Source organism: Sus scrofa, chromosome 16, assembly GCF_054392235.1.
Source record: "Sus scrofa isolate SSC_HxYL_T2T_F1_AM1 chromosome 16, Sscrofa_HxYL_maternal_Yorkshire_Landrace_v2.0, whole genome shotgun sequence".
Classification (NCBI taxonomy): domain Eukaryota; kingdom Metazoa; phylum Chordata; class Mammalia; order Artiodactyla; family Suidae; genus Sus; species Sus scrofa.
In genome coordinates, this window is record NC_139398.1 from 28,508,571 (window position 1) to 28,536,564 (window position 27,994).

The window sequence follows — 27,994 nt, forward strand, 5'->3', positions numbered from 1 at the left end:
TTCTATAATTATTAAACATTGGGAAATCTATAGTGCTCAAAATCTTTCAGGCTCCCACTTCTACCTGGGAGATAAAATCATCTGTCCCTTACGCAATGCAGCTTTATTGAAGTATTAAGAGAAGGTTAAACTTAAGTTTGCTTAATTGACTTTTAATAAACTAGGCAGATACTTCCTTTTAAGCATCTGACATTTAGCAATATATAGAATAGTTTTACAAGTTGATTATTTTCATAAGGCAAACTAATGTATCGTAAAGATCTTAAGGAAATATATATTATATTTAAAGACTATACCAACTGTATACTTACATTTGTAGAATTTTTGGAGTCCATTATTTTATACACTATTATACATACTTAGCCTTTGAATACATTTATAGATCTGGCATCCCCACTGAATTTTTATATTCCAAAATATGAGATACTTTAACATTACATGTTATAGAAAATATAGTATACACGTGTGTGGGTTTAATTTAAGGCAGTGCATGAACAGAGACCAGTTATCTTTAAGCAAATAAAATTATCAGTCATAGCCAATCCCCCTTATCTAATTTTAGATATTTCAAAATTTTTCTTTAAAGCCATGTAAACTCCACTATGCTCTACACTGATTTTTAGATTTTTATCAACAGAAACCCTTGACTGACACCACCAAAGGTAAGTATCTTTCCCAAAGAAACACAAATTTATAGGGAACTCACTTGATTTAATAGTATCCTAATCTCATGTTCACTTTCATAACCAGTACTCCCTTATCCCATTTCCTCTGAAATGGAGGTGAAGGGGCTTGTTCAAACTACCTGTCAACACGAATAACAAGGGAGAGAAATGGCCTTAGCGACCTCAGTGTATGCATGAATTTGCTCTGCATTGGAGCTGCTGCTGGGGCTTTGGACTCTGTTTCACTCAGGTGTGTATCCCCCTTGCCTAGGTAAGTCATGTGACACACAGTAAGCACCTAATAAATATTTCCAAGTACATGTCTGGATAAATGGTAACTGGAGACAGAGTCCTCAAGCCTCTTGAGACTTTCAGAGCCTCCTGTTTTACAAAGGTTTCCAGAACATCATGACGATTCCTGCTGCTATTGTCGCTACTGACAACTCTATCCCCACTAATGGATGAGAACATTTTTCAGAGAAAAAAAAAAACAGCAGCAATGTGCAGCGTGGATATAGGACAATATGTACTATGCAAATGGATAGAAAGCACAATAATTTCTTAAACACTTGATGGACAATAACATAAAACAGGGGAGTTAACAACCATAAAAAATAATACCCTAGACCTCACATCCTCCCCCACAAAAAATGAAGTTTGATGAATACTTAGTGTTTTTATAATTCTAACAATGTAACAGCAGGTTTTAATTTTTCCTGCATTCACAGGCTTATGTGAGCCTACAAAGACAATACCATTATTTTGACACTGTTTATTTTCCTGTTTGTTTTTATTTTTTCTTTTTTTTTTAGGGTCATACCTCTGGCATACAGAAGTTCCTAGGCTAGGGGTCAAATCAGAGCTGCAGCTGAGGGCTGTGCCACAGCCACAGCAACACATCTGTGACCTACACCACAGCTCGCAGCAACACTGGATCCTTAACCCAATGAGTAAGGCCAGGGATCGAACCTACATTCTCACAGACATGGTTTCATGTTCTTAACCTGCTGAGCCATGAAGGGAACTCCTGGTATGTATTCTACCAGGACTTTGGAGAGATTTAACTTTACAAATAAGGCTTAGCTTAAATTTTCCAGATAAACTGTGTTGTGTGAATGAACTCAAAGAAATAAAAAGGCAGATTCTCTCCTCAACTTCACTATGGAACAGGAAAAGCCCCAGAGCCCAAAGGGAAGAAGCAAGATTTCTTCTTCTCACAGTACGTATTTCATTCACTTGCTAGAAATGTCCTCAGCTCCAGCATCTTGTATATGTCTTTGCCTATCAAAATGGACTTCAGTAAAGAAGTATCTATCAGCTCTTTATACTTTCAAGTGACTGAAGGCAGTAAATATGCCTACCAAGGAACTGCATGCTGACTCATCTTTTAAAAATGCAGTAAACTGTCTTCTATTCATGGAGTTTCAGTTGAGGAACACTGGAGGAGGGGCAGTTAGTAAAATGTTTCCAGGGAAACCTTTTCAGCAGGAAGTGGCAAAACATTGCCCTGTGAAACAGTTTTAAGTATTACGGTACCAGAATGCTAATGTCTCTTGATAAGAAATGTGAAGGCCAGGTATATTCATGTTTCCTTTTCCATCATCCTCTGGCCATTCTACTCCAGTGACTGTAACTTCTATTCATTTCAGACTATTACAGTTTCTCAAATATCACGGCAGACTTCCAATTTTTTTTTTCCTGTTTTCTCTGCTTATAACACGTCTCCTGGAGGAGTCTAAGGAACTACTGTGCATCTTCAAAATTCAATTTAAATGTTTCTTTCCCTTACTTCATCCCTTCATGAATTCCTACTTCCTATCAAACGCTTTCCTAATTAATGTCATTCTTTTAGCACCATATAAATACCTGCAGTTTAATTCTCATCAGTGTTTTTGTAACTCTTCATTTGCTTCCCAACTCATTGGAAACAAAGCCAGGAGCCTTCTCTTGTTTGCCTTTGTTTCTCAAGGACCATAAAAACAGTATTACTAAATTTTTTGAAGATATGATCAATTTTTGCAATGTTCTTGTCTTTGGGGGGCTTTCTTTACAGTTAATAAACTTTAATGAAGTACCCTGAATAATTTTAGCTTTTTTCTATATCTTTCATTTTTAATAAAAAAATTAATACTTATTTGTCAATGTCTGGATTTAGAATAAGATTTAGTCTTATCTATCAAGAAATGCCTGTAATTTCTTACTTTATTCTACTATCTCTGGCAACTTTAATGTGTTCTACCAGAGACGTCTATTAAAATTGAAGTTTAACATGGAAGCAATTATTTAGATTATTACATATCCTAATTTGGGCAAATTCGTTTAAATGGCTTGAGTGAAAGCAGAGGTTTTCTGTTTTCTAAATAATCCCCACACTTTCTTAACTTGCTCTGCTTGTAATTGTAATTTTTTTCTTATCTCCTCATGCTAGGATTTTGTAGAATTAATTGTTAACAGTGGTGGACATTGTTTTTTTGTCTTTAAATATTAGGACATTCTTAAAAGGAAATGAACTGGGGCCATGTATGAAAGTTTACTTAAGAATCTATGTGCTGTCAATGAATCCCTGTTGTGAAAATAAAAGCTGTTTATTATGCAGAAAGAAATTAAAGTTCAGTTGTGAAAATTTCCACCTCAAAAGAGAGAAACTTAAGTATCACAATTCATTATACAATAGGAAAAATATCTTTTCAGCATTATGCAATAAATACATACATATCCTCACCCATTCTGTGTCAAAATTTTGTTCCCCTTCTTAAAGCACAAAATAAATATCTAATATACCTAATCTTCTAAATTATAGCAATAATGCCAAACCTTCTTCTATGAGTTCCTGTTCACCAAACATATTTTAGGTATTTTAAGAGTATGGGTTATCTTGTTCTCACAGTAAACATTTATGAAAATTGAGATTAAACAAAAGAAAAATAACTTACTTGAGGTAACACACCTATTTGGTGGTAGAGCTAACATTTAAACCTAGATAGCCAACCCCCAAAGATGCAATTGTTTGATCCTAGAGCCACATTATTACTAATCTTCATACTATACGTTGACATTTAGGCATTAACATCAAATCAAAAACTTCCATATATAGCAGTAATTATAAATTCGACGGTGAACTTAGCAGAATGTTCATAAGTAACATTTGACTGATAAAAATCCTAAATCAGTATGTGTCCTTCTTGCCTGAGTTAACTGCTGAAACAATTAATGCAGCTTTTCCTTTCCCTTCTTATAGATACTATTGAGTGATTTATTGCTAAGCACAGGTTTTTGGTGTGAAAAGTTTTCTAATATATTTGATGAATTGGACCTAGGAAAAAAACATCTCCCTTAAACAACCAATTTCTGGATCAACTGAGTATGATATAAGGTTCAGAGAGAAGTACTGTCTCCATTGGGACTACATATCTCTTTGATTGGAGTAGTCTTCCTGGCTTTCCTGGTCAGTTTATTCTCAGGATGAATTATGGGGTGGAAAAGCTTATATCAGGAGAAATAAGCAGTCAGGGAGAGGATAAACTGAACCTCATTTTAAAGACAAGATGATCCTCATTATTCTGGTTCATTGCTGCATTATGTATTTTCTTGCAATAAGAAAGGAGATTGTATTGCCCCCCCCCCCCCGGCGCCCAAATATAGTGTTAATTATAATGCGAGGTCATTCAGAGGTAGAACACAATTTTAGATTATTTATGAGTGTTGAGAAGCTTCTGCCTACTTTCTTACAGTAATTAATAATACAGACACTATTAGAACCCAAGAATATCAACTCCAAATCTGCAATTTGGGACTATTTTCTCAACTGTCTACAACCTTGAACTTTGCAAAACTGAAGTTCCTACAATAACGGTTAAACTTGATAATTAGGTCATTACAAACAGAACAGTTGATAAGTGTTTTGAATTTAAATAAGTCAATATTTTCCCTAAAATATCTTATTCTGAAACATTGAGGGTAAAATAAAAACAAAAAAACTAACAAAAAGTATATAAATAAAGTTATTCCATTCCATTGTGATTTTGAATTTTCATGACCTACATAAATTAAACAGGATGATTCCTTTAAAATATAAATCTAATCATGTCACTTTTCTTCGAAAGACTACAATAGTTTCCCATTACACTTAGAATAGAATAAAACTAAGACCTTTATCAAGATGTAAGGCAAAATTTTAGAAATTATGCAAGTTGCTTTGTTTATCCCTCTGACTGTGACACAACTGCATTTGGTAAGGCCAGAGAATAGGACATTCTTTTTTTTTTTTTTTTTTTTTTTTTTTTTTTTTTTTTTTTTTTTTGCCTTTTTGTCTTTTGTTGTTGTTGTTGCTATTTCTTGGGCCGCTCCCGCGGCATATGGAGGTTCCCAGGCTAGGGGTCGAATCGGAGCTGTAGCCACCGGCCTACGCCAGAGCCACAGCAACGCAGGATCCAAACCGCGTCTGCAACCTACACCACAGCTCAGGGCAACGCCGGATCGTTAACCCACTGAGCAAGGGCAGGGACCGAACCCGCAACTTCATGGTTCCTAGTCGGATTCGTTAACCACTGCGCCACGACGGGAACTCCAGGACATTCTTAAATTAAAAGATAATACCACACACAAAAAAGAACTGCCGTGCATGTTTCAGTATTTTTTATTGTCTGGCTTAGACTGAAACATCACTTTAAATGTAAATTACTTTCCCATTTCAAAAGACAAAAATTATGCAAATCAGGTGAAGTTAGGACTGTGTTTTCATCAAAATTTTGCTTATGAGTGTTGAGAAGCTTCTGCCTACTTTCTTACAGTAGTATTGTTCACTTTTTGAGCAATCATATATAACCAAGTGTCTGTCGAGTTGTCAATTCAGACTCCAGGTACAGTTACAAGGATCACAGTAATTCTACATTTGAGGGCAAGCATCTAGCAGCTTTGTTGTGTAATAAAGTGTAGTTGTGCCTTTGTATTGAAATGTATACTTTTGTAAGTTATTTTATTTTTACCTTTCCTTCAGAGGACTGTTAAGTCATTATATCGCCTTTAACAATATTATGCACACATGGGTTAAAAAATGTATGGCTTTCATTTAAAGACGGCAAGATTTAAAATGTAGAGAAGATGAAGAATAAGAAACTTTCCTCTGCCCTCCAAGTGTCTTGGCTAGGGCCCTGTGAATTAGACTGATGAAAGAAAGGTTAACGAGAAATAAACACGTGGAGTTTATTATCATATGCAGTGTGCACACATGCAGGCAAAAGTGGGTGATGATAACTCAAAGGAATGGTTAGACATTTAGCTTATCTAGAATGTTAGCAAAGAATAGTAAGTGTGTAGAGAAGTGACAAGACAAAGGAAAATGTTTTAGGCTTCCAAAGTGGCATATTTTAAGAAGGCAAATATATGGGGGAAACTAATGGAGCAATGTTTGTACTGGCCTGTTTGATGGCAACTTTCCCTGGCATCCTGGCTTTACAACTTCCCAGCAGAGGGGATTTCAGGCAGATCTCATATCTCAAAAGTTTTGTCAGATAAAGGAAGCTCTGGGAAGGCTTCTTTCCCATGTGTTGAACTCCGAATGCCTTCAGTTCAAATTTAGGAGGCATATTTTGGGGTGTCATATTTTGATCTCCTATAATACATTTATATATGTATTCACACACAGATTTGTTAAAAGTGAAGGTGCTCAATTCAATACAATCTGGAAGCTTGTCCTACGCCTTCTACACCTGACCGACACTAATATTTAAACTCCTACCATTCTTATTCATTACTCAGCTCCAGCCATATTATTCTCCTTATATTGTTTGAACACTCTCTTAAACCTACTCCTACCTCAAGGCTTTGCAGCTGCTGTTCCCTCTACCTGGATGCTGGGCCCTCAAACATTTACATAACTACCCGCTCCTTTCATCCAGTTTTTGTTTAAAAGTCATCTCATCTGAAAGGACCACTCTTTCAATTCTAATGAAATATAGAAACTCTCTGTCACAACCTCATGTCCTCTCTGCTTCCTATATCCCACCCATAGCACTTTCCACTCTAGAGCACAACATATAATGGTATGAGCTTTGTCTATTTCTTCTCAACTATCTTAAAAAGCTGTAGATTTAATTTATTTTTTAACTCTTCCCTTTTCTAGAGGCACAATGCAATGGAAATGTGAAAGAGAACAGTGACAAAGGGTTTGGGATTAACATTTCCAAAATGTTTTACTGTTCAGGGCAAAATGGATTTACACCTAGTGTAGAGGACAGCCAAATATCTCCTATAAATGGGACTCAAAATATCATCTGAGTGAATGCAAAATCAGCAAAGTATTTAAGCACAAATTACAAGAGCAGGGAAGTACCTTAAGTAAAGATGCTGATAGAGACCTTTTAATGGTTCTATAGAAAAACAAGGTGACATTGGTTTTATTGAAAGGAAATATATTACCGTCTAGTATTTTTAAAATGCATACAAGTTACAGAATTTAGAAGCAAGAGTCTACTTCATCTCTTTGTACTGAATGACTGTTGAGAAATAAGTACTTTCTTGAAATGATATTGAAAAGCACTGTATTAGCTTTTGTAAAGAGTATGTGAGAAAAATAAGAGGGAGAAGGATAGAATTCTTGATCCAAGGTGAAGAACTAGGGAAGTGAATATCAAAGATAGCATATACTCAAAACTTAGAAATCAATGGATTATTTTTAATATGTGTAAGCCATACATGTTAACGGAAATACCCTATTCTAAGTTATTTTTCATTTTGCTTTTTTCTCAGTTAACACTGGCTGAAGGAGAATTTGTATTTTACATACAGGAAATTCATAGTATATATAGCCCAGTTTGGTGGCCAGTTCTTTGCCCTTTGCTTTTTCCAGCTTGGTAATGTGAGCCACCAATTTTGGATCCAGAACATACCTCTCTCAGTGATGGGGACCTCATCATATCTGTCCTTATAATTGGTCCTGATAGCTTCCACCAGCTTAACCAGAACCCCTTTGTATTCTGAATAAACTTGCATGAAGGTGACAGTGGTGCAGTTCTTGCTGTGGACTAGATGGCCCAGCCTGGCCTTTCCTTCAAAATTACAGTAGGAAACCCTCACTTTAAGACACAGGACAGGGAGAAAGATAACCAGCCCAATGGGATCCACATGATGTGCAGTTACTGCCAGGTGAGCCATCTTTGTTCTTCACCAAGGTGGGGACAACATTAACCCCAGATTGAAGGATAGGTGGCCTCTTATTTGGGACATTCCCTTTGCCGGCAGCTTTTTTTCTCAGGCGGAGTCAACAATCTATTCCTTTGTCTGTGATCTGTACTTGTGAGCCAGTGTAAGCAGTTGTGTCGCTCTTTGGTGGTCCCAGGCCTGGTTAACTGGGTGAACTGGTTAACTACAAGATGCACTTTCAACTGCTTATAGAAGACAGACCTTTTCCACAGCAGCTCAATGCAGCTGGGCAATTAGACAAAGCAGGTGAGGTGCGTTTTAGGCTGAGCATCCTATCCAATGACAAAATCCTCAAACAGGGGATTTACCACCTTCTTGGCCTGCTGTTTCTTCCATGAAAGCAGGGGCCAGGGCTACCTTCACAATAATGCTATCAAGTAAATGCCATTATTTTCCACTGTTAACAAAAGGAAAATAACATATAATTATGTGAGTGAAATATAATGAGATCAGGATTATATTTGTGGATACATCTTGACAGTCACCAGAGACTAGTGTTTTAACCGTGAAATATAAAAAATTGTGTACAGTAAATTTTTAAAAATAGATTTTTTTTTTTAACCCATGGTCCACGAAAAGGAATACAAATACTTACTCCATGTTCTTTTTGAGGCGCTGTGCCTGATATTCATAACACAGGCCCATATGAAGGAATAATCTCTAGTTATTCATGGAAATCTCAGAACTTTGGAAAACACAAAGCAATGATACAGTTTAAAAAACAAAACAAGGGAGCAAAAGGAGGGAAAAAAGAGGGAGGGCAGAGGGTAAAGCACTTAAATGCTCTACAGCTTCTAGTCTGGAAAACCCTTGCTCATTCTTTCTTGACCCAACTGAAATCCCTCCTCCTCAAACATTTTCTATCACCAATGCATTGTTTCTCATTCCCTTGTACTTCACAATATTTTCTTCAAAATACTAGAGTAGTACACAAATTCTTGCACACCGATAGTTATATGACAAGTTGTGTTATTTAAATTTAGTACATATCAAACATTATGAAATGTAGAATGAGACTTTATGACCTGGCAGACTCAAGGATTCATGATTAACTTAAATGAGTTTCTATTTATTTGCTTGATGAGAGATTTTAGAATGTCACTTAACAACATGGCAATATGATTGAAAAATATTTACAGAATGCAAGATTAGTTTATGATTATGACTATGAGATAAACATGATATACATAAATCCAAGAATCAAAAGCATATGATATGCAGTTTTTGGTACATGCTGCAGGTATGTGTTCATAAAATAATTATATCACAGCAAAATAGGAAATACAAATACTGGTTTTAATCTATTTTGCAATCTATCATCTTATTTTTTTTTAGCTGTAAGTAAAACTCATAGCATGGGAAAAAATTGTAAGTATCTTGTCATATTTATGTAAAATGTTCAAACAAGATGTAATAGCTGCTATTAAAGTGTGAAAAAGCTGCTTGAGCAATAGAAATCTTAAATATGTTACTTTGCAAATAGCAACACTAACACGGCAGAGCTCATTTAACAACTGGTACCCATTTATAAAAGAAGTCATTCAATTCCTGGTAGCTGCTGATGACACATATAATATTGATATATCTTCAAAATAGCTGCATTTCTTCCACAAGACCTATTGTAAAGACCTTTTCTATATCTCTTCCAGGGAAGATGCTAAAATTAGTGGATGTGCGATGAAATCAGAAACACAGATGAAAATCCAGATGATTTTGTTTTCTTGAAAAACAATTAAATGGCACCATTCCCAAATTTACACACCTACAGCTAAGTACTCAGATGAATTTATAAAGCAGCAAGTGGAGCAAATATAAAACAAATTTGAAACAAAATTCAACTGAAATCAACAGCCTTTCTGTTTGGAAACTTATTCAGAAGGCTTCTTCTGCAAGCAGTGTATATACAGCTTCAACTTGTCAGATTGCTTAAAAGAAATTGCATCATCTCACCATTGACTATATCTCCAAATCTACAAGTGAAAGACAAGATAAGACTTAAACTTAGACACTCCCCATTAAGGAAGAAGGAAAAAAAAATGTTTCTCCCCTTAACTTGGCTGAAAATGAGCATCAAGATAATATTTCAAAATTGCATTATAGTCTCTATAACAGGAATCTGGCAGGTCACAGTGAGAAAACTGCTGTTTTCTGTTGTAACAAAAGAGACTCAAAGATTTTGAAACCAAACCTATGGTTACCAAAGAGGAAACATTAGGAGGAGGGATGGATTGGGAGATGGGATTTGGCATATACACACTACTATATGCAAAACTGATTGGTAATATGGACCTACTACATAGGCTCTGAGAAATCTATTCAATAATCTGTGATGGCCATGTATGGGGAAAGAATCTGAAAAAGAATGGACATATATGTATATGTGAGTCTGTTCACTGTGCTCTGTACACCTAAAACTCACATAACATTGTAAGTCACCTATATTGCAATGTTTATTTTTTTAAAGTTTAAAAGCTAAGTTGTAATAAGTTTGATAAAATTTCACATTTATTCATAGAAAAAATATTTGTGATAGAGATGTTTGTACTCACTCTCAGCTTTGATCAAGACAACAGGATTTGGATAAAAAAAATCCAAAAAGAAATGGAAGGAACAGAAAGAAAATCAAGAACAACCTTGTCAGAGAACACAGCCCCTTATTTTGACAGTGTAGAGATCTCCATTAGCTTTTCAAGAAAAGGTTTACATTTTCTTATGTAACCCGGAGGTTGAACAACTCCTTTTAATGTATCTGAACAGCGAATGTATTTTATCACCCATTTCCTCTTTAAAATATACTTAGCATGGTATCTGTCAGAGCTTTCCTACGTGTGCACTCTTAGATAAAATTTGTTCTAGGGATACTTTAAATTGTTATTCACAGGTGCAACTCTAATTAGAATGTTTAGTCCAAGATATTCATCACCACTGGTAATTTTGATTTAACAACACACTTTTACAGCTTTATAGAAATATCAGCCTGCTTCGGGCTGGACATCTTCGAGATTAAAAATGGGTATATTTGGCTTTTCTATTTATTTATCTAAACTTCTCCCATAAATAACTCTTTCCCCTGTCCTCTTTTTTTAGATGTTGTTTTAAAGGTAAGGGCACTTCTTATCTTAACCACCATTCAGCTCTACGGGCCTGACCTATTTTACAAGAGTTTCTGTTCTGAGTTCTTCCGAGATTCCCTGCAGGCCACCTCCCCCATGCCTTTCTCCTGACTTCTATTTCAGGTAGGTCCTTCCCCACTCTTTCCGTCTGAACCATGAGCTCTGAACATGCACCTCTGAACTCTTGCTGCTTTGTTCCCTCCATGACTCCAGGTGGCGCTCTTGGATAGAAATCAGGACAGCTTGCTCTCTGCACAGTCACCTCAGCTAGGAGAGAGCACTACAGGCATCCATCCATTGTTCGGACTTATCCAGGGAGTGTATGTAGGTCGACCCCAAAATAGAATCACTAAGTCCTTTTTCTTTTACAAGAGCTCCAAGGTGAGAGTCAGATCATAGTCCATCCTGCCTCTCAAATGAAGGCATACCATATTAAGCTCTCCAAAGATCCCTGTGAGAATCTGCACTGACATGAATGTTTAAGCAGAGGGAAGGAGAAGGGGAGAGATGAGAATCATATACTACTTGGATGAAGGGAGGCAAAAAACATCACATCACATTTTTATTCAAAAATATTTTCCTCCTAACATCTTCTCTCCTTTTTTTTTCTCAAGGCTTAGTATACTTGAGGTGAGAGGATTCAAAATGCTAATAAGATCAACTTATTTTAATTATTTTAAATTTTCTTTGTAGATTCTTCAAATGGTTATTCATCTTTGGAATGTCATATCTACTGCACGTTAGAGTCAAACTTAAGCTGTTATACTTTAAAAACCCTTATTATATAATAGTGAAGTGACATTGGCTTCAGAAGGCATCTTGGTTACTTAATTATATCCAGATGCACTTATAAGAAATATTTGAGGAAGAAAACACCAGGAGATTAAAGGAAGTGTGAAAGAATCAGGCCATAGACCAGAAGAGACAATCAGCTTCTGACATTTAGTATCCCAGATTACATCTTCTGTTGAGCAAGTTTGAAAATATTATATGAACTTCTCATTAGGAAGTTATAACTAGTTCAGTAAAATACGACTACTATTTGATATTCTTACACAGCATTCCAGCTCACTGCATTTAGCTTGTTACATACAATATATTCATGTTTATTTTTATGAATTGATGAATAAATGAATGAACAAATAAGTAAACAAATCCTTCAGGAATCTATTTTAAATCTTCTCAGATATATTTTAACACAGCAGCATAAACCTTCTTGCCTACTACCCCATATTATTGGCTTAATTTCCTTTTTGTATGTTATAATTGGTATTTGATATATACATATTATTGTATTAATTATGAATCCTTCATATTTTCAAATAAGAATTCAAGACAACAGAAATACGTCACTCTTGAAAATTACCTGAGCTTTTCCAGACTTAATCTGGTAATCTCAACCATGTTCACCTAGCATATCTTTAATTTTAAAAACAGTTTCTTTCTGTGATAACAAATTAAGTAATCATAAAGTTAATTAAATATGAAACTAGTAAGAAGCGACCATATCATTGATACAAGTATAAAACCAAAGAATTATTAATTAAATTTAAGTCACATTAAAATAGAGGAATTAGAAAATAAATTAATGTAATGTGGCAGATACCGTTTTGCTGAAACTACAGTGTTGCAACACTAGTATGGGATTTTTTGAGTTCCATATACTTTCTCTAGTTTCAGGTATGTGACAATTCCATTTGGGAGTAACTTTTAGTTTGATTATTCAAATGACACTAAAATTTGAGTGTGCCATGAGGTCCCATGGCCTTGGCTTAGCAAGAATATTTTGTTTATTTTTTCCATGACCTCCATTCTTTTCTCATTAACCTGAAACTATTAAAGAGTTGACTGAACAGATCATAAGGTAAATCCACTTACTGAATTCATTGTGTCATAATTAACTGTAGTTGTAGCTCTAAGGTAACCACTGGAATAATGCAGAATATACTCTGATGTTTAAGCTAAAATTGAAGTAAATGAAAACACTTACAAATTTCTCGCAGTGACCACCAAGAAGGAGGAGAGTGAAAAGGAGAAATTTTCAAGACCTTTGGGAATACATGACTCCTTGGGAGATACTGATTTAGACCCTGTATTCCTATGTACTCTAAAGTGCAAAGTTTAAAGTATAAAATTAGCTTATAAAACAGTATATGATTTTATATTAGCCTGTACAATCAATATATTCCTTTTAAAAAGTTTTATTTATTATTTTTCAATATTTGTTATATACACAAACTATCTGTGGCATGCACATATAAGTTATGAAGCATAAATGAGTACCTGAGAACCTACTGACAATTTAAGAGCTGCAACCTCAGAGTTTCCATCGTGGCTCAGTGCAAATGAATCTCACTAGCATCTATGAGGACGCAGGTTTGATCCCTGGCCTTGCTCATCAGGTTAAGGATCTGGCGTTGCCATGAGCTGTTGTGTAGGTCATAGATGCAGCTCCGAATGGACCCCTAGCCTGGGAACCTCTGTACGTCGCAGGTGAAGCCGTAAGAGGACAAAAAAAAAAAAAAAGCACTGCAACCATAACTATAAGGGACTCTGTAACTCTCTCCATCTAATACCTTCCCCATTCGGGACACTGAATCCCTGACGGCCCCCTTCCCAGTTTGGAGATAATAACATACTGAATTTTAAACATATTGTCCTTGGCATTTTTACTGATATTTTATGAGATTATTACTTTTTTTTCTTTTTTGGCCTCCCATCAGCTTCTGGAGTTCCCAGGCCAGGGATCAATCTGAGCCACACACAGTTGCAACCTATACCACAGATGAAGCAATGCCGATCTTTTAACCCACTGTGCCGCGTTGGTATCAAACCCGCACTCTGGTGCCGCAGAGATGCCGCTGATGCTGTTGTGAGACAGATGTTTACATTTGGATGATGTTGTTTTATTTTACTTATTTTTCATTGTTTAAAATAGTATTATATTTAGTGTTTGTGGGTTTTTTTCCCCCACTTATTTACTTGTTGTTGGCTCACTTTCATTTTTCTACATTTTTCTGCTCATATAGTTTAATCAATTTATGCTTATTGCTCGAAATGTCAACATGGAACTTCAGGAGTTCCTGTCGTGGCTCAGGGGAAATGAATCTGACTAGTCGATCCCTGGCCTTGCTCAGTGGGTTAATGATTAGGAATTACTGGGAGCTGTGGTGCAGGCCTGCAGCTACAGCTCTGAGGCCTAGCCTGGGAACCTCCATATGCCATGGATGCGGCCCTAAAAAGACACATTTTTTTTACAGTTTGGAGATACCTTAGAAATCTATACATAGAACTTCCATATGACCCCGCAATCCCACTCTTGGGCATCTATCCGGACAAAACTCTACTTAAAAGAGACACATGCACCCGCATGTTCATTGCAGCCCTATTCACAATAGCCAGGACATGGAAACAACCCAAATGTCCATTGACAGATGATTGGATTCGGAAGAAGTGGTATATATACACAATGGAATACTACTCAGCCATAAATAAGAATGGCATAATGCCATTTGCAGCAACATGGATGGAACTAGAGAATCTCATCCTGAGTGAAATAAGTCAGAAAGACAAAGACAAATACCATATGATATCCTCCACTTAATTCGAGCTATTTCAAAGTGAAGTCATTAACAGTAGAAATGTATTGACAGAGATAGACACCTAAGCTATGTTTGATCTAATTTCTCAGCATAATAATGTATAATTAGGACAATATTCATATTGATTACATATGGAATGAAAAGCCATAGGTCATGAGAGTTATGCAGTGGCTAGCTTTCATCAACCATGAAGATAAGGAAATAGAAAAGACTATTATACAGAGAAGTAAGGCTAAAGCAGTAGAAGTGAAAAGGATAAGATGTAGAAGATGAAATGTGATTCTACATTTTAAGTGCTTCTTATTGCATGGTGCTAATCTTTTCCTTAGGATTTCCTATGTTCATGTTCCAAGAAATACTGTCTTATCTTTTCTTTCTTCAGTGCCTTCACAGAGTCAGAGTTACATGTGTTGACTCTTGCTTGTATCACCCCCATTTTGTAAGATTTTTAAATTTGTCAATTCCATGTTATATGCCACATTTTAATGCAGCAGGAAACAATATAATCCATTACACAGTTGGTTAACTATGCTTCTTTAAGGGAGGGGAGAGAGACAAAGGAGAAAATTAAAACAATCACTCATAAACCAGTGCTTTATCTGGCAGATGAAAAATTATTTTTTAAAAAGTTTAAAAGTAAATATTTTTCAAAAATAATTTGCCACATTTTAGGTTGCTCTTTCTAATATGTACCACACTGCCATTTGGGAAATAAACCAAATACCTCTCAGTAGTTATAATAATGAAAAGTAACAGTCCTTAAATATGTCACAATTTCTCTCCATGGTTTTATGTTCAACACGACCTGCTGTTTTAGCATAAAAAGACATTCGAAATGATAATAGTTCACTGTTAATGAAACACGTAGTCAAGGTCACAGTAATTTCTTGTCTATAGTGAAGTACTTCCTTTAGATTCTTAGCCTTCACTTAAAGAACTGATGTATTTGGCTTTAAATAATAAACTAAACCAGTCTCTCTTGTGTGAGAACACAGGCCAGGTGTCCAGAAAGATAACATGACAACTTTAGGAAGGAATTTCCCACTCCTTCATACTTATGAACTAATTCTTTCATTCCTCTTCAAATGCTGGCAAGCAAAGCAAGAATGTTCTTGTGAAAGGATGGAAGGAAAAAGCACATTCCAACTCAGCAGGGCAAATTCATAAGTGATATAGCCATATATTTCTAAAACTAAACCCAAGAGTTGCCTCTTTTTTCAGAAGAGGATAAATTATATATATACACACACACACACAATTAATATATATTATTTATGTAAATATTTCTCTGTGTATCTATGCATATAGCTACCTGTGTATGTTTGTATGTATGTATGCATCTATCTTTCTATCTATATATGCATATATATATTTCTCCCAAATAAGTATTATGTACAATGGATCTAGGAACCTTATCTATAAGCCATCAAGCAGAAAATAAAAAACTGTATGATATTTATCACAATTTAAAATTTAAAATTACTGAAAAAACTATCATAGTATATAGATGTAGTTTCATGTGTTATGTTTAACATTTTTTTATGTAAAAAAAAGTTGCTTAGGGTTTTATAAAATTGGCATCAATTGCTATCTATATCCAGGCCTGTAAATAGACTAGTTGTCACACTCATAACATTTCTTTAATGGAGGCTCATGAAATATTCCTCCTCTGTCAAATACACTGTCTGAAAATTAAGCGTTGTCTATGGCCATAGGTGCTAGATTTCCACCCAATCTGCTTGGACTGTGAAACTCTGAGGAGGGTACCCTTCAGAAGATGGGCACCTATTGGTGTTCTCTTGCTACTGAAACAAATACCACAAAGAGTGACTTAAGGCACATTTAGTACCTTACAGCTCTGTAGATCAGAAGTCTGACACAGGTTTCCCAAGGCAAGGGTTTGACAGGACTGAGTTCTTTTCTAGAAGATCTAGGGGATAATTTGTTTCCTTTTCTCTTTCAGCCTCTAGAAATTTCCTTCAAGTCTTGGGTCAAGACCTCCTTTCTCTAAATTTCAAAGGCCAGACTGAATCCTTCTCATGCTGCATCATTCTAATTTCCCTTCCTGCATTTCTACTCCATTTTTTTATTGGTAACATTGGGCCCATCCCGATAATCTAGAATAACCTCCTTATGTTAAGGCCAGTGGCTTTGCAAATTTATTTCCATGTGCAACTTTAATTACCTTCTGCCATGTGACAGAATATATTCACGAGTTCCTAGAATTAGGATGTGGAAACCCTGGAGTGAGAAAATGCATTATTCTGCCTCCCACAGGGACAACATGTACTTTCTATGTTAAATTGCTCAATGCTAATTTCCATTTTAAAAAAAAAAGATGATCAATTTAATAACCTAATGTCTGCATTTGAAAAATATTTACAATTATGGATATAAACCAGAACCATCATTTGATATTCATGGAAGAGACCAGTTACTGTCAATAAAAAGAAGAGTTGTTGGAAAAACTATCTGTTTCATTTCAAAGTGAAACAAGTAACAAACTGTGGATGCAATTTACTCTATTTACTGAAAATCAAAGTAATGAATGATATGGAATATTCATTATTCCTATGATGAACTCAGTTTAATCAATTTTATAAAAAACCAAGCAAACTGTGAATATGACCACATGATAAAACCAAATAGGGTAGTTAAGAGACATGAAAAGTATCTTGAAGGGAAAATAAGAAGACTAACTATGACGGTGATAGAGCAAACAAAACAAAATCAGTTGCAAATATTTTCCTTCTGAAATAAGATGCCTAACAATTTGAATTGTTGAGTTTTGAGCAGTTATTCCATACATATAATATATATATAGTGGTGGGTTTCATTTTCACAAATTATTAGATGATTTACATATCTTAGAAGTATTCTTATTATGATCTTTCCAGAGAGGACAAATATATATGATATGTACATACAATGGATAACATGTAATACATATGTTAGTTATCCAATTACTACATTTTCAACCTCAAAATACAGATGTCATGCCTTCCAAATGTACAGCACTGAGGAAAACAAACAAACAAACAAAAAAAGATTAACAGAAACTTAAATAAAATCAGTCAGGACACCAAAATGGGGAGCTCTCACACCTTGTGACAATAGCAGAGCTCAAGAAGAAAAAGAAAGACTCCTCTTTCCTAGCAAGGACTCAGCCAATCAAAAGCCATGAACAATTTACTAGTGCTCTTCCAACCTCCTTTTCTTCTCTATAAAAAAGTTCTCCTTCCATTGTCATGCAGGTCATGCCATGCATGTCTTGACTTGCCCATGGCTCTCTGTGGCTGCAGAGCAAAATTGCATTTCTCTGCTGATCCTGAATAAACTCATCTTTGCTGGAGAAATATCTAACAGTCTATTTGTTTCAGATCAACATTTTGGTTGTCCATACAGGGCCCAGTGAAAATCAATAAATTCTTCAGGGCTGGTGAGCAAACAGGTGTGACATCCACAAAGGAGCCCACTGTCACTCACTGCTTTTCTCACTGACCCTAGAATTTGAAGGCACTTTTATCTCTTTTTCCTGGATCCAAGATCATACTCTCTTTGCATTTGAAGCTCCCTAGGCTTTATCTGGAATCTATTTTAAGGTTTTATCTTTCTGGTTTAAGGCTTTGTTCTGTACATGGGTACTTGTTTGGTACTTCTGTTTGACTTTTTGTTTGTTTGTTTGTCTTTTTAGGGACACACTGGAGGCATATGGAAGTTCCCAGTCTAGGGGTCAAATCAGAGCTATAGCTGCCAGCCTACACCACAGCCGTAGCAGTGCAAGATCTGAGCCGCATCTGAGACCTACACCACAGCTCATGGGAACGCAGGATCCCTTACCCACTGAGAGAGGCCAGGGATCAAGCCTGAGTCCTCATGGATACTAGTCAGGTTTTCTACCACTGAGCCACGATGGGCATTGCAGTCTGACTTTGACATCAGAGTCTTTCAACCAAAGCTTGCAAAAAATGCTTTTGGCCTGTTCCTTTAAGAACTGAGGCTGCTTCACTAAAATTGTGCCTATTGCCCAGCCTTCAGTTTATTCCTATAGAATAGGGGTTATTCTATGGAAACTGGCTGAAAAGTGTTCTGCCTGGCTCTTTTCAGACCTAGCTGTTTCCTTAGAACTGGCTGGGATTAGTTTGCAAGGTGTTTGAATTATTTGAAAACTATTATTTTATGATAGAGAAAAACCTCTGAGAAACAGGATTCCAATTATCTAAATGTTTTGAGGGTGCCCCTCCAGTGTTCCCCCCCAACCCCATCCTCACTGCCAGCTACAGAGACTCTGACTGATTTTATGTTTAAAAACCATAGTCCTTCCTCATATGTCATTCTAAATAAATGGACCAACTGAACCAAAAGCAATTTAGAATATCAATCAACAGTCATTATGAGGAACTTTTGAAACCCCCAAACTTAATATCCTTAAAACCTAACTGGACTATAATCACTCAAAATTTTTCAAAACTTACTGGAATTCTTAATACAGTTGGGATTCTGAGGCTTCCAAAAGTTATTGGAAGCTTAAAATTGCCTCTTTGAAAAAAAAAAAATGAGTTTGAGATTAACTGAGGCAAACAAATGATTAAAGAAAGATAAAAAGGCCCCCCAAACTGAATCTTTTCTTCCTTAGCTCCTTTGTCTTAGGCTCAGCCTTGGGCCTCATGTTATCTCTCTCCTTCTGCTTCCTGTGACCAGACTCTACCTCTGGTACCATCTTTCTCCTTCCCTCCTATGCCACATATGCCTCCTCTATATCCTCAAATCCCCCACCAAACTTATTTATCTCAAAAACTGTCTCTACTCCCTTTTCCTCTGAACTTGTAAGGACCTGTCCCTTAAAAATTAAGCCTTCCGAGGATACAAAGGTTAAACCCTTAATTTCTTATATACTCTGGACTACACTTGAACTGTGAGCCAAAGTTAATGATTTTCCCAAAGTAACCAAAGATCCTGACAAATTTGCTGAGGAATTTAATACAGTCACTCAAATTTATCAACTTGGTTTATCTGATTTATATAAGTTAGTTTATATGCTTGTCAGTGAAGGCCAGGCCCAGCACTGGATGGAAATCATTAATCAGGAAAATCCTGCAAAATCTTTAGAACTGCAACTGGGAGAGAAGCCCACTGATTTATTATATGATCAGTCTTAGGTGACTTCACTGAGCAACTCCTAGGACCTTACCAAGCTTGCTGATTGAAAGTAAATTTAGGGTTGGACCAAAAATAAAAATCTGATGAATCTGTTCATGACTATTACAATCAACTTCGGATTGCTTTTAAAGAAAATTCAGGTTTTCCTTCAGATGTTGACTCTACCCAGGCAGCTTTTAAATCTATATGTAATAATGGGCTAAACCAGGACCTTTCCTTTATAATAAAAAAGTACCAGATTTAAATGAAAAACTATGTCCACTCCAGAGTTAGTTACTATGGCAAAGCAATTCTCTCACATTCTAGATGAGTCACTTCAAGACTACCAAACTGTTTAATCTTCAGCTCTATCAAGTGAAGACTTCTTAATGAAACCCAAACCCTCCTAATTCCTGCAATTATGGCAAAGAACCAGGACACTAGCAAAGATACTTTTACAAATTTAAGCACTTTAGGTGCCATCACTGCTCTTAACCAGCCTGTCCAACCTCTCATTTCTTACTGAAGGGGCTCCAAGGAACTATGGAGGTCTTTCCAAGCCGTCCTCTTAATTGGCTTGCAGAAACATTTCTCCAGATTGGGAATGACCCTCTTCTAGCCCTGACACTAAAGCTACATTCTAGAAGCTCAACCCTATTACCACATGTAAAAAAAAAAAAAAAAAAAAATCCTGACTCAAAGCACCAAAATAGTTCAAATAGTAGGGATGTCTGAAGAGCCTCAAGTGGTCCCTGTATGTGAACCTATTACCTTTTATGTGCTAAGAAATTCACACCCTTCCTCCTTAATTCCTCTGTGCCTATTTATTAGGCCAAGATTTCTTAGAGAAGTATCACATTGAATTTTCTTCCTTGAAAAAAGGGTAAACAATTTTAGAATTTAACAGTGGCCATCAAAGTAATCTACCAGGTGAATTAAATGACTTTTTTTTTTTTTTGTGGTCACTAATACGCATTTATTTTATTTTTTTTTTCATTTTTTTAAATTATTCAAATGAATTTATCATATCTGTAGTTGTATAATGATCATAACAATCTGATTTCACAGGATTTCCATCCCACAGCCCAAGCACATCCCCCCACCCCCCAAACTGTCTCCTCCGGAGACCATAAGTTTTTCAATGTCTGTGAGTCAGCATCTGTTCTGCAAAGAAGTTAAATGACTTTTTGATGTGTTAATTTGTTCCATCTCTGACTGAACTACAGAAGATTCTTAAAACATTGATCTTTTATTTGCCTGTATTGAATCAGCTGCCACCTTCCTTACGAACAAAATTTTCAATTGATACTGCTGAAATTCACAGTGCACCTCCCTTCAAGATTCAAATACACCTCTCAAAACCTCTTCCCAGAAATAATACCACATAAGAAGCTTTTCCAGGTATAAAGCCCAAAATAGAAGATTACAAGGTGGAAGCCTTCATTATTCCTGGAACACTCCCATTTTGCTGGTGAGAAAATCTTAAGAGATGAGAAAACCTCTGAGCAATAAACAGCACTGAAATTCTTTGACACCCTGTTTTTCCTAACCCTCATGTATTACAAATATCCATTCCTACTTGAAGTAAACTCTTTATTGTAATTGATTTATGCAGTTCATTCTTTAGTATTAAAGGTGATGAAACTAGTCAATACATTTTTGCCTTCACTTGGGAAGAAAAACGATTCACCTGGACAGAAATGCCTCAGGGTTTTACTGAGTATCCTTTTCATTTCTCACAAATCCTAAAGGCTGATCTGGATGATATAAAGTTCTCTAGAGGTTCTACTTTGTTACAACATGTGAAATTTTCCTTTTTGCTCTCTTCAAGCCTCCTCATAGGAAGACAGCATCCACCTGACAAAGCTTTTAGGTTTAAAGGACATAAGGTCACCAAAGAAAAATTGCAGTGAGCTCAAACCCAGGTTTTATATTGAGGACATCTGATATCAAAATAAGAGCTACACCTAGATCCAGATAGACTTCACATTGTTTTAAGTTTTCCAAAACCCAAAACTAAACACCACCTGAGTGGTTTTCTTGAGCTAGTTGGTGATTGCTGAAATTGGATTCAGTATTTCTCTTACGGACAAACTTCTCTATATTTTACTAAACAATAACAACTTTTTCCCCATTTCCAGGAAAGAACCAGACAATACAGGTTTCAAGGCCTTAAAGGAAAATTTGATGAACTCACCTGCCCTTGAGCATTTCAATGATCAGATTCCCTCTTTCCTTTTCATATTTGTAAAGAAGGGAATGCCCTTGGGATTCTCACCCCAAAACACAAGAACCACCAAGGACCCCTCGGACTCTCACAGGGATAATCTCCCTTGCCTTAGAGCCATTTTGACCACAGCTATTTTGGTTAAAACTACCAAGAATATCATCGTGGGATCCCCTTTAACCATTTTTGTACCACATGCAGCTGAAAGCTTTCCTGAATTCTCACACTCATCATTTTTCAGTCAGCTGCCTCACTTCCTGTGAAGACCTTTTATTAACTGCTCCTCACATAATGCTCTTACACTGTAGTAATCTTGACCCTGCTGTTATTCTCCCCTACATTACTGGCAAAGTCTCTCAGGACTGCTTTAAAGCAGACAGGTCAATCCTGACTCGATGTTATGATCTACAAGAAATTTCTCTGGCATATTGCTGACTTCACTTGGTTCACTGATGGTTCTTATTTAAAAGATGAAAATGGCAAATATAGCTCTGGGTATCCTACTGCAATTCCTTTTGGTGTTGTTGAGCCAGCATCTTTGCCTATAGCTACTTCAGCCCAGTAGGTTAAATGAGACACTTTTGCCTGGGCTTATACTTTATAGCCAAGTATGAAACTATGAAACTGCCAATAATTATACCAATAGGATATATGGTTTCAGAACAGATCATAATTTTAGAATATTGCAAAAGTCATGTGGGTCCCTTAATTCCAACAGAAATAAAATTAAAAGTGGCCTTTATGTCTAGGAATTCCTAGATGCAATACTTTCATCTGCCATGTTAGTTATTAACAGGATTCCAAGGAATTCTAAACTTGACTCTCTGGGAGCTGAGGGGAATTGCCTTGCTGATATTTCCACAGGGAACTCTGTCCATCAAGGAATCAACAATAGCCAAATCTCTTTAATGATCCAAAGGGATGTTTCCCCAAATGATAACTTAGAAAAACTGGCTAGAGAAGCTCAACAATTGGTCTCAGAAAAGAAAAAAAACAAGATGGTTTGATAAAAGGATTAAGCTCTGGTTTGGGCCAAAAAATAAATCATCTTCTACCAGGGACTCTAGAATCCCTTCTCCTCATCACTGTACATGCATTAAACCATCAGTCTACAGACAAAATCATGGCTTTTTAAATATGATTTAAGGCGTAAACATTAACAAGTCCACAAAAAGTATCTATCTCCCTTGTCCCACTAGTCCAAAGTACAACTCAGGGAAGCCTGTGTGTACTGTTTCTGAACATTTTCAACTGCTTAGTAGACCATTCAAGGTCTGGCGGATGGAAGTGATACAACTTCCTCCATCTGATAAATATAAATAAGTTTGTATAATGGTCTATGTTTTCATATCAGACTGGAGTCTTCCCTTGTATTCAGGCCACTGCCTCTTGTGTGATTGAAGTTATTTTGGAAAAAAAAAAAATGATCTCTACATGGGAACTCATCTCAAATTTTACAATGATTGAGGAACTAATTTTCCTGGCTAGATACTTCAAAAGTCTGAGTTGTCTGGGCCAGTTTTACAACATATTCACTGTGCTTACCACCCTCAATTTTCTGATTTAATTGAATGCACTAATGGCTTTATTAAGATTCAACTGGAAAAATTTGTATAGGCCTTCCAAATATCTTCACCTAAATCACTGCCACCCTTTTTTTCTAAATCTCAGATCTACCCCTTTTTTAAATCATAAACACTCAATCTTTGAGATAGTCACAAGATGTCCAATACACGTGGCTCATGCTTTTTTTGACCCACGACTGATAAAAAGAGAGGTACTCCAATATCGTAAAGGCCCAACAGCTTCTACTAAAAATAACAGGTTGTGGGGGAGAGGAATGGACTAGGGGTTTGGGATTGGTCTATGCACACTGAGGTATATGGAATGACTGGCCAATGGGGACATGCTATATAGCACAGGGAACTCTACCCATATTCTTTGATAATCTATGTGGGAAAAGGATCTGCAAGAGAATGGATATGTGTACATGTATGACTGAATCACTTGATTGTACAGCAGAAATTATCACAACCTTGTAAACCAACTATACCTCAATAAAACTTAAAAAAAGTGACTAAACTTTTGTAGGTCAATCTTTTCACAGTATACTATCAGAAGACAAAACTTAAGCATCGTACCTGCAACCCAGAGATTATGTCTATTAGAAAAGTCACTCCAGAAGAACTCTCCTAAGTCTCACTGGAGAAGCACCTATCAGCCTCTGCTAACCAACCCTTGTGTCACCAAACTTCAAGGTACAGACTCTTGGATTCAGGTACCACACCTAAAGAAAGCACCAAGCCTTGACTAGACCTGTACATCATCCACTGATCCAAAAGTAAAGATTTACTAGAAATGAAGTAGAAGATATTTGATGAGACAACTTTCCCAAGGTATCTGCCCAAGACCCATCAGAAGTTTATCCTCAAACCTTTGATGATGACATTACACTTCAGATAATCTCTAGTGTTTATAATATTGATAATATATGGATTTTCAATTAAAAGTCCCTGAGCATTCAACTTCCCACACTTCCTTGTTACTCAAATGTGCCTGCAATAAGTTTCCTATCTGTTCACTTTCCCTTTGACATGAGGCACTACACCTTAGAAAGGTCCAGGAAGGCACTGAGGAACAAAAAGCTGCCAAGACTAGAAAACCTGACTCCTGATAAGCAATGCATTTAGAGGAAGATGTTGGTCAAAATGGAGAAAGATTAAAAAAAAAAAAAATCACTACACAGAAACCTCAGTTTGGGAGGCTAAAAAGAGGCATGATTGAGCTCTGTGATGATAAGAGAACTTCTTTCCTAGCGAGGATTGGCCAATGAAAAGCCATGGTCTTTTTGTTTAGTACATATAGTACCTTCAAACTAATTTTCCTCTCTAAAAAACTTTCTCCTTCCATTGCCATGTGGAAACTCACATGTGGCTCACAATTGTTGTAGATCTCAAATTGCAAGTCTCTGCTGTTTTCAAATAAACCCATCTCTGCTGGAGAAATATCTGGCAGTCTATTTGTTTCAATTCAACAGCATGTAAATTTTTCACAGTTGAAAAAGAAAAAAAAAGCCAGCTAAGACTGGCTTGATACTGTCTGAACTGGACTTGGTTGTGCACGCTTGCTATCATTCTTATTCAGCTTAGTACTGGGGACAGAGTACAAGCTCAGTATAACCAGGTATTTTTTTTTTCTACTGCCTTATAACAAATTCCCATAAATTTAGCAGTGTATGATCCTATTTATTATTCTATAGTCTCCACTGGTCAGAGTCCAGAGATGGATTAGCTGGGTCCTCAGTGTCTCCACAGGCTGAAATCAAGCTTTGGGAGGCTTTGTAATCCTATTTTAGACTTGGAGTCCTTTTCCAAACTGATTGATTACTGGAAAAGTTCATTTCCTTATACTTTATAGGATGGGAGCCCTCAGGTCTAAGAAGCCACACATTGTTTTTGTCCCATGGCCTTCATAGCATGGCAGTTGCCTTCTCTAGGCTGACATCAAGACATCTTTCTGATGCTTCACTTTCCTTTAAATGGCCTGCCTCCCTAAGCAGGTTTGCCTAGGAAAATCTCTCTCCTGAATAAATAAAAGTGAACTGATTAGTGATCTAACACAGGACATTCCATTATATACACAGGTTCACTACACTCAAGAGGTGGGAACTTCATAGGGTACGTGTATCAGGGAGCAGGAAACTTGCAGTGTCTTAGAATTCTGTCTACCAGATCATTTCCCCAAATTTGATGTAAATATTCTAGACTTCACTTCTTCCAGGGACCAGAGTAGAAAAGTCTAACTCTTAAAAATCAGCAGTGTAATAGATGTTGTTTCAATATTCAGATGTATGCTTTTAATGCACATTTCTAATGTAAAATGCTGAAGAATATTTTGTCTATTTGAATACAGAGTCTTTTAGCTATGCTGATGTTTTCCACACTTGAATTTCTCCATTCCTATTCCACGCCAAGCTGTCATTTGATAACTTAAATATGAAAAATAAATATGTACATTTATTTTAAAATTATTTGTAGTAAATATATTGTTACACTTTTTATACTATGTTAATATATTTTAATATATTTAGTTTATTGAAAGATTGAGACTTTATATTCTGTTTAAAAGCATATAAACTGATCTGTGTTAATGAGAAACAGACACAACAGTTTCAATATGTCATAAAACTTCTGAGAATTTAAGGGACTGAAAACATCTTACTGAATCAAGGATGTCCATGCTTTATAGAAAGTAGCTAAACTTCCTTGGGTGCCTCAAAATAGCAGAAAAATATAATCACTCTTTGGGAGTCTGCAAGTGAGAAACTTAGGGTCAGTCTAGCATGAATAATAATAAAAGGCAAATATTGTCATCTTTATACTTTTGTTTTTTAGTCCTCAAAAACACTTTCCCATGGTGAGTAAATTCTTTCTCTTTTAATCTTACGCTCACTTTCTAGATGCCAGTGGGAAATTCTATACTGTAAGAAATAATTTCCAGCTTCACGGCAGGAACCAAAATAATATTAGCTGAAATGTGGAATTGTCTCCTCCATTGGGACTGGGAGGCCAAGCAGGAGAAAGCCTTATGTATTATAGCATCTCCTGTGATCGTTTGTAGAATTTGGTGTGTCTCATAATAAATTTCACCTGGTGGCAATCTAATGCGATAACATATGGTCACAGCAGATGCTAAGCTACAACTTGACCTGGAACTGGAAGTTCACTGTAAAGATAAGCAACGTTAGCATTCCTCTATATGGTAGGTGATTTGACTAAAAATATATCTACTTATTATTCATAGAGGATAATCATGGACTTTTTGAATATGCATGTTGTACTTAAAAGCAAAACTTAAATGATTTACACTGTTCACATAAGGTAATTGATACTCATTAAACAAAATTAATTCTCACATTTAATTATCTGTTTATAACCTAGTTCTCTAATATTCAGAATATCATTTCTCAAGAAACACTGTAATAAAGTGTTTATATTCTCTAGCTAGTCTGCTTTCTTTAATTTATAATTGAAAACAAGGCATGTTAATTATAACATAGTTAAATATATAATTGTTGTCATTCTAGCATAGTTTATTGCTATAAAATAAAAAAAAACTTACTAGCAAAAGTACTGAGTATAGCCAAGTTAATCAGATTACTATAAGAACTTCTGGATACTCCCTTGGCTTCTAAATATAAATGACACTAAGTTTTATTAAATATCATTTCACTTCAAGCTATATACTTTGTATTCCTTTTAAGGTATATCCAGTAGCAATTTTCATTATTCATATCTCAGTTATGACTGGGATCCGATTCTATCTCCCAAGTAAAATACAAAGACATTCTGATTATTGCACTTGCATAGCCCATAGCCCTGTTATATAATACACATTCTTTCAGATTATCCCTTGTCATAGGTTTTGAGGTCATTAACCTACCTTCTTGGCCATCTGAATTCCCTTAATATGAGGTATTTTCTGGATGTTTAAAATTTTGTGTATGTGATATTTGCAACTGTTTTTGTTGTTACGGCTGTTGTTTTTTGCTTGTTTTCTCCACATAGCAGGATTCTTCCATTACTGTTGAGTAACCAATCATGTTACTCATGAATTATTGGTTTAAAATAGCAAATTATTATTCCTCGTGGTCTTATGGGTTGGCAACTCTCAAGCAGATGGTTCTTGCCTGAAACTACTCAAGTGACGTGGCTGTGGTAACAGATATTCAGACTTCACAGTCCCTAGAAAAAATGGATTTCAATTTTTTTTCAAGAAGCATTTGTTATTTTTGCCTATCAACTGACACACATAAGCATCTTTTCACCTCCTTTAATAGATTATGGTTGTTAACCTCCTTCTTCGTATAGGATAAAGTCCTTCTTTGGAAGGTGGGAAGTATTCTATTCTTCTAGAATAGTTTGTTGAAAATATTTTTTCCCTCATTGAATTGCTCTCATCCATTTTTTTCAGGAATTGAAAATACATGTATGGAGGGATCATCCATTTTTTAATTCCCTATTCTGCTGCATTAATCTATATGTCTGT

General features: G+C 36.0%; 1 pseudogene; it reads right to left on the minus strand.

Annotated features, from left to right (window-relative positions):
• Window positions 1-7,392: 7,392 nt before the first annotated feature.
• On the minus strand, window positions 7,393-10,860 carry LOC146395478 (large ribosomal subunit protein eL8-like; annotated as a pseudogene).
• Between the last annotated feature and the right edge of the window lie 17,134 nt (window positions 10,861-27,994).